Source organism: Gouania willdenowi, chromosome 14, assembly GCF_900634775.1.
Source record: "Gouania willdenowi chromosome 14, fGouWil2.1, whole genome shotgun sequence".
Lineage (NCBI taxonomy): Eukaryota > Metazoa > Chordata > Actinopteri > Blenniiformes > Gobiesocidae > Gouania > Gouania willdenowi.
The window spans coordinates 2,215,150-2,227,654 of NC_041057.1; positions in this window are offsets into that span (position 1 = coordinate 2,215,150).

Below are 12,505 nucleotides of genomic sequence, written 5' to 3' on the forward strand. Positions count from 1 at the left end.
AGTGACGCCCTAAACACACAAAACGACTAGTTTAGATAAAAAGACACACTGTACATGACAACAGCAGCAATACACAAATTTACTCACAACAAAAATCATATAAACTAGATAAAACCTGTATTCAAAAGGTGAATATTTGGTAATTTAAAAGTGGAAAAAAAAATGGAAAAAATAACCTGTGTCTGGATTTGTTGACAAGTTTGTTTTTTTTACTAATTAAATTGAAAGTAATAATGCAGGAAAAACAGAAAACTGACCTTGACCTTAAATATGACCTTGAGTTAAGGCCAAGGTCACACATTGAAAGGAAATGTTGTTCAATGGTACCAGTCTGAGCATTGAATCTCAATTTGTGGCCAAATTATAGGAAAAAATTGTTTTTCTTTTTTGCTTCGTCGTCCTGAGAGTGTTGGAGGTCTCACTTTGTTCACTTTTATGAGGAGTTCTTGACCTTAAATATGACCTTGAGCGAAGGCCAAGGTCACACATTGAAAGGAAATGTTGTTCAATGGTACCAGTCTGAGCATTGGATCTCAATTTGTGGCCAAATTATAGGAAAAAAAATGTTGTTTTTGCTTTGTCGTCCTGAGAGCGTTGGAGGTCTCACTTTGTTCACTTTTCTTTTTGTGTGTAATAGTATAATTATATATCTATACTTTACATATCATTGAACTGTGGAAGTGCAAACTTGGACACATTAATGATGACATTTCTTGTTTTTTTACAATCTGTGACCTGCTTCAGATGACGTATTTGGCTCCTGAACTGAAATGAGTTTGACACCCTGATATAATGTGAACGCACTATCATTTAGTATGAGTCGTACGTTAGTATGACATTTACAACACAGTCACTATGACAGTTTAGTTTTCTCCTATTGTCTGTAAGGTGAATAATGTCCTCCACGTCTCATCATGAGATGAAATGAAATGTCAGGAACATTGAACACATCTCACTTCCTTTCTCATGAGATCATAAACTCCCACTGTCCGCCTCATTCTGTGGGATTCCATGATGAACCCATGATGATGCATGGATGGAGGCCTCACACACACCTACAGATACAGATTAGTCACTGTAACATCTGCTCAGGGTTGACACGCCTTCTTATTCTTATTCTCTGCTGACTCATGGCTTCATCCACTCATATCAAACTTGAACTCAGCTAAAATCTCCAGTTGATCATCCTTAGTGACCTCTAAGTTCTTCTCATTACTGCAAACATCAGGCGGCGTTGTCAGAATACGATGAATGGATGATGAAGGTCATAAATGTGTAACAGAGGGCTGGAATCTGCTTCCTGTCAGCAGTGTTCCTGTAGCAGATGTAGCCTTTAATGAACCCTGAATCACTGACCTACTTCCATGGGATTAGTCAAGACAAAAAAAAAAAAAAACAGTAGAAGAAGAAAATCTGCATAATAGCACATTCCTTTACAGTATGATGTCAGTCCATTGGTGTTTTTCCTCTTTCTTTGTTCACTCAGTGTTGCACCAGAAGCAAAGAAAAGATATGAAACAACAACGTGGACCAAAATTGGGCCTCAGATAGTCTGTGATCAGGGAAAACACAATCTGATATGTTTAGAATCCCAACACGACACAGAAATGCCTCATGTTTTTGGGACAATATCACACATCTACACACTGATTTTCACCACAAAAATCAAGTCAAGTCCGACCGTAATTAACAAATCATATTTACTCGTATACTTATTCATTGAATGTATGCTTACTTATAAGATGTATCCTTCTACCTAGATGTGCAGTTCTTTGTCTTTTCCTTGGAAAGCTCAGATGCTCTCACATGCCTCTTACCCCCCATAAACACGAGATAACCAGCTGTGGCTGTATCTCAAGGCTACAGAACTACACACACACACACACACACACACACACACACACACACACACACACACACTGATACCGGTGGCGCCGAGCTCCTGGGACCATATGACACCCTTCCTTTCTTCTTTTCCCTCCTTGGGTGGTGTTTTGAAGATCTGTAAAAGTGTTTGTACAGAAACTTTTTCATTCCTTCCTGCATCTGTCCAGCTGGGTGGATCCCTTTGATTGTCCTCCTTTGTACCTTTTTTATTTAGTTTAGAATAAATCATTTTTTTATTACTTCATCACCTTTACTCTGGTCATTTTTCAACACAGAGGGTCCGACAAAACGTAGCGTAATGGATGGACTAGTGACCGTGTTATCCTGTGACTGTCAATGAATGCATCTGATGTGTGTTTTTAACGTGTTGATTCAAATGTGAAAAAAGGCTGTGGTACAAAGACAGGTTTAGCTGATGGTGTATTAGCTGAACTGGTGATCAGTTTATCTGGTGACACCTCTCACAGCAGAAGCTTCTAAAACACTTAACATCACTTAATCCCATCAAACTTTGGCACAAATGTTCACTCAATAAGTAAAACGAAAGATGACTGTCGGGTTTTCACTGTTAAAAGGATCCGCCTCTGTTTTTACAAATGTCATTATTAGTAGATCTACTGTATGTCTAACTGAACACATTATTTTGCACAAACTTCACTTTATTAACTTTAAAATATGGGACTACTTTACTATTTAAGAGTCTGTGTGCCACCATGTTGAAATGACATCATTGATGACATCAATAGCCCCCATCAGTCCATTGAGTTCTATATGAGGTGAAGCATTCAGGATCATTTAGAAGCTTTTTCAGTCAAAATAACAACTTGTGCTGCTTTGGGTTGATCTAAAAATTAGTAAAAGTTATTGTAAAAGTTATTACCAAAATGTGATAAACAAAATCCATGACCTGAAAAAATTTGTGACCACATGGGGGCGACAGTTCCATCTGTTTCGTAGACGACATGAAGCAGAGAAGAAGAGCTCCTACATGTAAATACAGACAACCAGGATCTACTGCTGCTCATTAATGCCGACCCAAGTAAAATCTGTCTGCTGTAAAGAACTGGTGTTCTAGTCGGAACTGGTTAAAGGTAAAGTTTAATGGTTTACGTCCTGATTATTTGCACTTCTTTTCCTCTTCATGCCGTCTATAAAACAGCAGAGTTGGAAATGTCGCCCCCTGTGGCACATACGGAGTAATGGGCCCCATTCATATATTATGTGTCAACGAATCGTACACCTACCACATTTCAGCCTGATTAGTTCACGAATAACAGAGTGATTTTAACTAGTGTGAAGAAGAAGAAGAAGAAGAAGAAGAAGAAGAAGAAGAAGAAGAAGAAGAAGAAGAAGAAGAAAGCTCTTCTTCTCATTCCCGTTGTTTGATTTATTTTGTGTTTAAATTAGAAACAGAAGCAGAGGTTATGAATCTTAAAGTTTGACGTCTTCTCTGAAATCATTTGCTTTATCTCCAGCGTTGGTAGCATCACACGGGGCATGAATTAGCTTTTTTTTTTTGAACCAATCCAACATATCTTGACATAAAACCATTCTTGCGTGGGTCAAGATGTTCTGTTTGGAATGTGTTTTTAGGCTGTGGAGATAATCAACAGTTCTTACTGTGCTACAGATTTATAGAGCCAACAATGCCAAAGTCATAAAAGCTGATTTTTCTCATTATTATTATTATTATTATTATTATTATTATTATTATTATTATTATTGTGATTATTATTATGATTGTGATTATTATTATTATTATTGTGATTATTATTATTATTATTGTGATTATTATTATTATGATTATTATTATTGTGATTATTATTATTATTATTATTATTGTGATTATTATTATTGTGATTATTATTATTGTGATTATTATTATTATGATTATTATTGTGATTATTATTATTATTGTGATTATTATTATTATGATTATTATTATGATTATTATTATTATTGTGATTATTATTATTATTATTGTGATTATTATTATTATGATTATGATTGTGATTATTATTATTATGATTATTATTGTGATTATTATTGTGATTATTATTATTATGTTACTACAGTTGAGTGAAGCCATGTGTCAAAGATCAACCGTAGCAGTGGAGGCAGTCAATAAGGAAACCAGGCTCCAGGTTTTGATGCATCAGTTTTATCTGTTTATTTTATAGTTTACACCACAAGCACAGTGTACTTCAATCTCCATTCCACTCCCTACTGAACAGAATGAATGTCCTTATATACAGGTGTACCACTAATTAGCCTGTACCAAGCATGGGGTGACATATAATGTGCATATTAAAAGTACAACATAAATATTTACACAAACACTTCTTAACAGACATTATCACAAACACTAACCCTGTATTAATATCATTAATCTTATTTACATCTCCTAAATTATTAAACTACATATTTACATTGAGCTAAACACATCCAGCTCCCCTGTTCCTAGTCTCTGCTTGGTCTCTCCCACCTGGAACTATAAAAAGGTGTCCAAAAGCCCCGGGGAATTCTTTTACCCCAACACCTCAGGAAAGAGGAAGAGAGCATGCACAGGTAAGCTTTGTTGAAGATCACATTTCAATCACATGCAAAATACCAGAACATATTTAATTGTTTTATTTTTCATGTCACTGCTAAGTTATTTATCAATGAACTGAAATGTATTTTCTGTGTTTATCACTAGATGAATCCTGAACCATGTGCTTCACCATTTGAGCAATAAATTCATTAAACCAATGTCTCTTAATTTCATTAAGCACTGCAGTTTGTCACAGTATTACAATTGACTCTTTTAAATTACAACAGTTCACAAGTGTTAATTATATATATTTTTTAAAAAATTTTTTTTTCTTTTTTTTCTTTTTCTTTTTTTTTTCTTTTTCTTTTTCTTCTTCTAACAGAAACGTTCCCTCCAAGCGAATCATTATGCAACGCTCGTAAAGTTTTTCCTCTTTTTACGTACACGTTCTTTACATGACAGTATTTATGGGCCGAACCTCAAAGGAAGTGTAAAATGCGACGCCACCTGTCATATTTAATAAGTAGCTGTGTGTTCAGAGCCCCCGGTGTTTGAACGTCGTGCACAGACTTTACAAAGATTCATCTGTAATCATGTGACCTGTTGTTTTACCTTTTAATAAAATCTGACACATGTTGTTTATATATCTTCATTGTTTGTGTCTCAGGTTCTCAGAAAAGCCCCAGAACTCCCCCAGGGGCCCCTCAACACATTGACATACACACTTTTTAGTCATTTTGTTGCCATTTTCTATATTTTTTTTGATATTTTGTAGTTTTGTGTATTTTGGGAGTCTTTTTGTGTGTTTTGGTAATAGTTTTGTATATTGTAATTTTTGTAGTTGTTTGGGGGTTTTGGGAGTAATTTTGTACATCTTGGGAGTAATCTTTGTGTATTTTGGTAATAGTTTTGTATATTGTTAGTTTTTTGTGTTTTTAAAGTCATTTTGTATATTTTGGTAATGGTTTTGTTTATTATTTTTGTGCATTTGAGTCATTTTTGTGCATTTTGGTATTGGTTTTGTATATTTGTTATTTTTTTGTGTTTTTGTAGTCGTTTAGTGTGTTTTTGGAATCATTTTGGGAGTAATTTTTGTGTATTTTAATAATAGCTTTGTTGTTATTTTTGTGTGTTTTTGTAGTTGTTTGGGGGTTTTGGCAGTAATTTTGTACATCTTGGGAGTAATTTTTGTGTATTTTGGTAAGTTTTGTATATTGTTGGTTTTTTGTGTTTTTGGAGTCATTTTTTGCAACTCGTCAAAATGACATTGTAGACATTTTATGTTGGAATTACAACATATTCAAATTCAATTCTAGATATTTGTGATTAATTTTGAATGGAAGTCGATGGTAAATTGTGACAGTTACAAATATCTACAATGAAAATTCTAGTAACAATTAAAATGTTTATATAAACATTACCATTGTGACTGTAAGAATAGAATTTTATTTTATTAATTAAAATTACAACTATTCAAATTACATTGAGGATATGTCGACTTTTATGTCAAAATTTAAATATAGATATTAAAAATGTCAAAAACCGTGACTGATTAAATGTGAGAACGTCTTGCTAATGGAGGACAGATTATTTAGGGATTTTTCTTGCATGAAAAATGGTGATATAAGAACTTTAAAAGGTTCACTCAGATGAACTTCTGACTTTTCTGTCACTGTTTGAAAAAAAAAAAAACAACCAAAACGATGGAAAATATTGTGTTAATGTAAAACATTATCCGTTACCTAGAAATACTGCTTTGTTTTGCACCATTTCAGTCAATAATAATGTTTCCAGAAGCTACTTTAGATTGTTCTTTTCAAACAGATTTGAATGTTCTGTCTGAGAATGCAGTGAATGTTGAATAAACCAATGTGACATTGTGTGTGTGTGTGTGTGTGTGTGTGTGTGCGCATGAGCGTGCGTGTGTAAATCAGTCCAGGGGGTTTAAGCACAGGGCCGTAGCACCACATTTTGGGCCCTGGGTACCATGTTGTTGGGGGCCCCTGCTGTAAGTTATAATATGTAGGCTTTTTATTTTTGCAGTGAAACTATACCAGCATTATTATTTGTTCTTTTTTCTTCACAATAATCCATATGTTCCCAACCTTTTTTGGGTCGTGACCACAAATGTCCAGCGACCCCATAACATTTTATATTTGAGAAAGTTTAAGAATACAGTTATTTCATATTTATTGTGTGTGATGTGTATTTGAAAAATATTACAAGCATTTTAAAAATATAAATTTAATCCTTTTTTTTTTTTTTAACCTACGTTTCTTTTTTCTTTTTTTAGGCGACCCCGCATGGGGTCCTGACTCTAAGGTTGAAAAAAACTGCAATAACCCAATGACTCCATATCCATCCATTGCTTGTATTTTATGAATCTGTTCTATTATATTTTAGTGGTTTATTGAATATTGTTTGTGACATAATTTTGCTACAGTTTAAGTTTATTTTTGTGTGTGTATAAGTAACACACACACAAAGCAAACACGTACAGGTAAAGATACACTGATTAGAATCATGGGAACTCTGGACACCTACTTAAGACTTGGTGGCAGCAAAATGTAGTCTTCTAAATATATACATATATATATATATATATAAGTTATTTTATTTCCAATTAAGATTTGACGAGCAAAAGGAATGTTCCAGCATTTAAATACGCAATAGTGCACGTAAAACAAAACAATATGTTGCCTAAACAAGTTCAGATGATTTATGGTTGGGCCCATGAAATGTCTCCGCACCAAATAGCACGTACTACGTTCCTGAGAATTCAGTCAAATGACTCGGTTCCACCAAGTAAAAAAATGTCTCAGAGAGGTTCTAGACATGCGCTCATAGAATATCCATGTCAGATTACAGTCTGATTTGACGAGCATTAACGGAAGAGTAGTCATTTGAAAAATGGGCCCCCTAGTGTTCCCGTGGCACATACGGAGTCATGGGCCCCATTCATAAATTGGTACGTGTCAATGACTCGGTACCACCAACTGTCACAATATTTGACTCACAAATAAATGAGAAAACAATTTTAATGGAAATTGATGAAAAGGGGGGGTGGGCCCCCCGGGCCCCTAATCAAATTGTGAGAATCATAATGGTAATCTACGTTGAATTACCTTTGAAATGATATATCACACGACCAGTGTTCCCATAAATTTGGAAATTACTGAAAATGGGGGATGGACCCCGGGCCCCATTTCAAGAAAAGGGTTCAGAGCATCTCATCATATTCATTCATAGAGTATTCATACCAAACTGTATTCTGAGATCTAACGAGAACTAACGGAGGAGTAGTCATTTGAAGAATGTGGCCCCCAGGGCCCCCTGGGGTACCAGGTGTTTTTCCTTGCTGAAGGAGGGTCTAAGGGCAGGGGATGACGTTTAATATCCATTTGCTTAAATAAATTAAATAAATTGGTACAAACCATATTTATCAGTTTATCATGTATGTGTATGAAGCCCAAATAGCACTTTATGTTGTTTAAAACACAGAAAAGTCCATTTAGTGTAAAATGGGCCCTTTAAGCTCCTCCCACTATATAAATACATACTTCAGACGGGTACTGTACTAGTATATATTAAACAGACTTCTGAGGGGCCTCTTGAATTGGGCCCTGGGTGACTTATAGTGCAGACAGGCAACGGGGGGCCACATGTGGCCATCGATCTAATTTTATGTTTATGCACCCCCCAAAGTAAACGTACAAAATAACAGAAAAATACACAAAGCAAAATAACACAATAACAAAACTACCACAAAATGAACAAAACGACAACAGTAATACACAAAATTACTCCGAAAAATATACAAAGTTACATAAAATGACAACAGAAAGACAAGAGCAATGACTCAGCAAACCCACAGTACTAAAAAACAAGCACAACGACAACAGAAACACACAAAAAATACTACAAAACATGACAGCACAAATACACAATATGACTGCAAACAACATATTTTACAGGAAAAACACACAAAAGAACTACAGGAATGCACAAAATGCTTCACGAGTACACAGAACGAGAGAAAAACATACAAAATGACTCTAAAAAGTCTTTATTCTTCCCTATATTAATGCTCAGATCACTCATTATCCTAATGCTGACATGAATGTTGATCATGTGACCCTCCCATCAAACAAACACATTAATACCGCTGTGATTAAAGTTGCCTACCTCTGCTATAGTGTGTGTAGGGTTGTGTGTGCGTGGGTGTTGCTGTGAGTGGGCGTGTCTTAACTGTTCCACTTGCCACGCCCATAATCAGGCAGGCTGGTAGCAGGTCAGCAAAAACTTACTGTATGTTACACTTTAAACAAATTCTTTAAAAAAATAACATCGCACACACTCACGTTGACCGAATATTTTCCGTCGTTGACTGTTTTATTCAAACCGTGACGGAAAAAATCCAAAAGGTCGTTCGTCATTTTGACAGTGATGGACAACGAAAAAGTCTAGTTCAACCTCTGCATCAAACTTCTGTTATTTTTCACTTCATTATTCTTAGAAAGTGACTGTGTGTGTGTGTGTGTGTGTGTGTGTGTGTGTGTGTGTGTGTGTGTGTGTGTGTGTGTGTGTGTGTGTGTGTGTGTGTGTGTGTGTGTGTGTGTGTGTGTGTGTGTGTGTGTGTGTGTGTGTGTGTGTGTGTGTGTGTGTGTGTGTGTGTGTGTTTGGTTTGAGCTCCAGGCACCAATGGTTCATCCCAACTAAAACATCTACGTTAGATTTATAGCTGAACAGCCTCCAGCTCAGAGACTTATTTCTCTTTTTCTAACGACGTCCATCCTCGAAAGCAAGCGTTGGGACACATGGAGACGTCAGTGGTCAGATCCATGTTCACATATGATTAAACATGAGGAGCTACTGCCAGGATACAAGAACAACAAAGTCTGACCTGGAACAGCTCAAGTCTCCAACGTCAATGCCATCGCGTCATGTTACGTCCATTTCTTCTGTGATCTCAGCTGAAGATGTGTCTCCTTAACCCCAGAAAACCCTCAGACTGATGTAATATTCCACTGAAGAAACAAACTCTATTTCCGTGAGCGTCTCCATGACATGTTTAGTGTTTAGTGTCCTGGCCTGACTCAGCTCTATAATACACTATATTATAGAGATCTGATGATTGCTTGTGTCTGTTTTAAGTTAAATGCAATAATAATTCCACTCTCAGATAAGTGATGATATCATTTGACTCATATTCATGGAACATCTCTGTCCTAAAGCTGTGAGGAGGAAACAGCTGCACTGAGCAGTTTAACCATCATCAGTGCTTCAAACACTGGAAACATCACCATGGATGGAACCAGGCTGAACCATTAGAGCCTCAAACATCCAGGAGCACTGCTGCTGCTGTTACTGTTACTGTTACTGCTGCTGCTGTTACTGCTTCTGTTACTGCTGCTGCTGTTACTGCTACTGTTACTGCTGCTGTTACTGCTACTGTTACTGCTGCTGTTACTGTTACTGTTACTGCTCTTACTGTTACTGTTACTGCTGCTGCTGCTGTTACTGATGCTGCTGTTACTGCTGCTGTTACTGCTGCTGTTGCTGTTACTGCTGTTACTGTTACTGCTGTTACTGTTACTGCTGTTACTGTTACTGCTGCTGTTGCTGCTGCTGTTGCTGCTGCTGCTGTTACTGTTACTGTTACTGCTGCTGTTACTGCTGCTGTTACTGCTGCTGTTGTTACTGTTACTGCTGTTACTGTTACTGCTGCTGTTGCTGCTACTGCTGTTACTGTTACTGCTGCTGTTGCTGCTGCTGCTGTTACTGTTACTGTTGTTACTGTTACTGCTGCTGTTGCTGCTGCTGCTGTTGCTGCTGCTGCTGTTACTGATGCTGCTGCTGCTGCTGCTGTTACTGTTACTGTTACTGCTGCTGCTGTTACTGATGCTGTTACTGCTGCTGCTGCTGCTGATGATGATGATGATTTCATTTCCTGTCAAAACAGGAAGTACTGGAATGCACCCCTGCCATATGTCTTGTTAACCTCCATTTTGTCATTGTGTGTTTTAGAAGTAATTTTTGTTTATTTTGTAATTTTTTTTTTGTCATTTGGTATTTTTGAAGTCATTTTGTGAAATTTCTCTCATTTTTTGCTGACTTTTCGTGACTTTTCTCTATTTTTTTATGAGTGTTTTTCAAGTTATTTTAGTGTATTTTTGTTGTCCTTTTGTGATTTTTTTTAATTTATCATTTTATGTGTTTTGGAGTATTTTTTGTTGTCCTTTAGTGATTTTTCTCTAATTTTTGCGTATTATTGTATTTTTGTGAATTTTTGTACTCATTGTTGTGTATTTCTGTTGTACTTTTGTGAATTTCTTCTCCTTGTTAGTGTTTTTGCGTTCATTTTTGTGTGCTTTTGTTGTCCTTTTGTGGGTTTTCTGTAAGTTTTTGTGTTTCTGGAGTCATTTTTGTGAATTTTCGGTCATTTTGTGTATTTTTGAAGTCATTTAAGTGTATGTTTGTTCTCCAAACACACACAGTCATTTTTTTTGCTATTGTTCCTTTGTGAAAATTCTCTCATATTTTGCATTTTTGGAGTAATTTTTGTGCATTTTTGTTGTTTCTTTGTGAATTTTCTCTTAATTATTGAGTTTTTGAAGTCATTTTTGTGTACATTTGTGGATTGTCGGTCATTTTTTGTGTTTCTAGAATCATTTTTGTGAATATTTGTTATCCTTCTGTGTATTTTCCTTTCATTTATTGTGTTTTTTGCGCTATTTCTGTTTTGTTTTTTCTTTTAGTCATTTTGTGCATTTTTTCTTGTCGTTCTGGGTTCAAACATCCCATGATGACGTGTTTCTGAAATGATGACATAGTCCTGATTGGAGCGTGCACACACTGCAGATGTACTGATAAGAGGACAGTTTGAATTCTGTGCTTTTTCTGTAGATTTTACATGTTTGTTTGGTTCCCATGGAAACAAAAGCTTGTTTTGTATCCCAGCTTTGGAGCCCAAACCCTTCCTCTTATGTCTTTAACAATGCAACCTATGAAATTCACACAGCCTGAGAACTAACACACACACACACACACACGCACACACACTCATTTCTTTCATCTCCACATTTTGCTGATTTACTGGGACTCACAAAGCAAGCTACACAACGCCATTAAAGCCGAGACGAGTGTTATGTTACACAGCAACAGCTGATGATTGTTATCATTTATTGACTGTCTGCAGATAAATATGATAGGTGCACTGTTTGCAGCTTTTAGTAACCACAACAGTCCTTTATCTCTATTCTGTGGCTAAAGCAACGCCTGTTAGTGTTTTCAGTTGGTACGCAGTGTTTATAATGTGTTTCAGTCAATTTAATAAGAAATACAGATCATTTTCCTCTGTTTTGTGCATATTTAAAGGTGCAGTCTGCAACTCTTAGAAAAGTGTAATATTTGCTATAGCTGTCACTATGTAAGGACAGCTTTACATCAAACTAGTAGTTTGTGTGAAAAAAAACAGGCTCATTGAGCCCCGCCCCTTTTGCTCCTGCAGCCTTTGGCTAATTGCCAGAATGCACCGCGACCGAGCAAAAAGAACCAATCAGAGCCAGGATTGTGTTTGATGGATTGTCTGACAGCTGTTGCTAACAGGCCCCGCCCCTTTCCCGGAGCTAGAGCGCCGTCTTTTTTACAGTGTACGGTCTGGAGGAGTAGAAGATGGAATTGGTAACTTTTCTGCTTGAAAGGTAATTATTGCTGCTTGATTTACATTATGTTTGATTTGTAATTGTTACACTAGAACTCTGTAGTGCATGTGTTGTTCATGTGCGTGCAGTAGCCTCCATGTGGGCTGCTGTAAGTGACACTGTGTTGTTGCTGCTGCTGAGGTGTGTGCACACATAGAGAGAGAGAAGCGCTGTAGTAATATGCTTTTAACAGAGCATGTTATATTACTGTGATGTTGCTGTCAGACTAGCGTTAGCTTGTTAGCTTCTCTGAGGGAGGGACTTTGGAAAGTTTGGAGGTAGTGCAAGAGAGCAGCGAGGAGAGAGGGATCTGAAAGTCACGGACTGCACCTTTAACTAACTCATAGGCTAACTGCTAAGCAAACGCTAACTCACTAGCTAT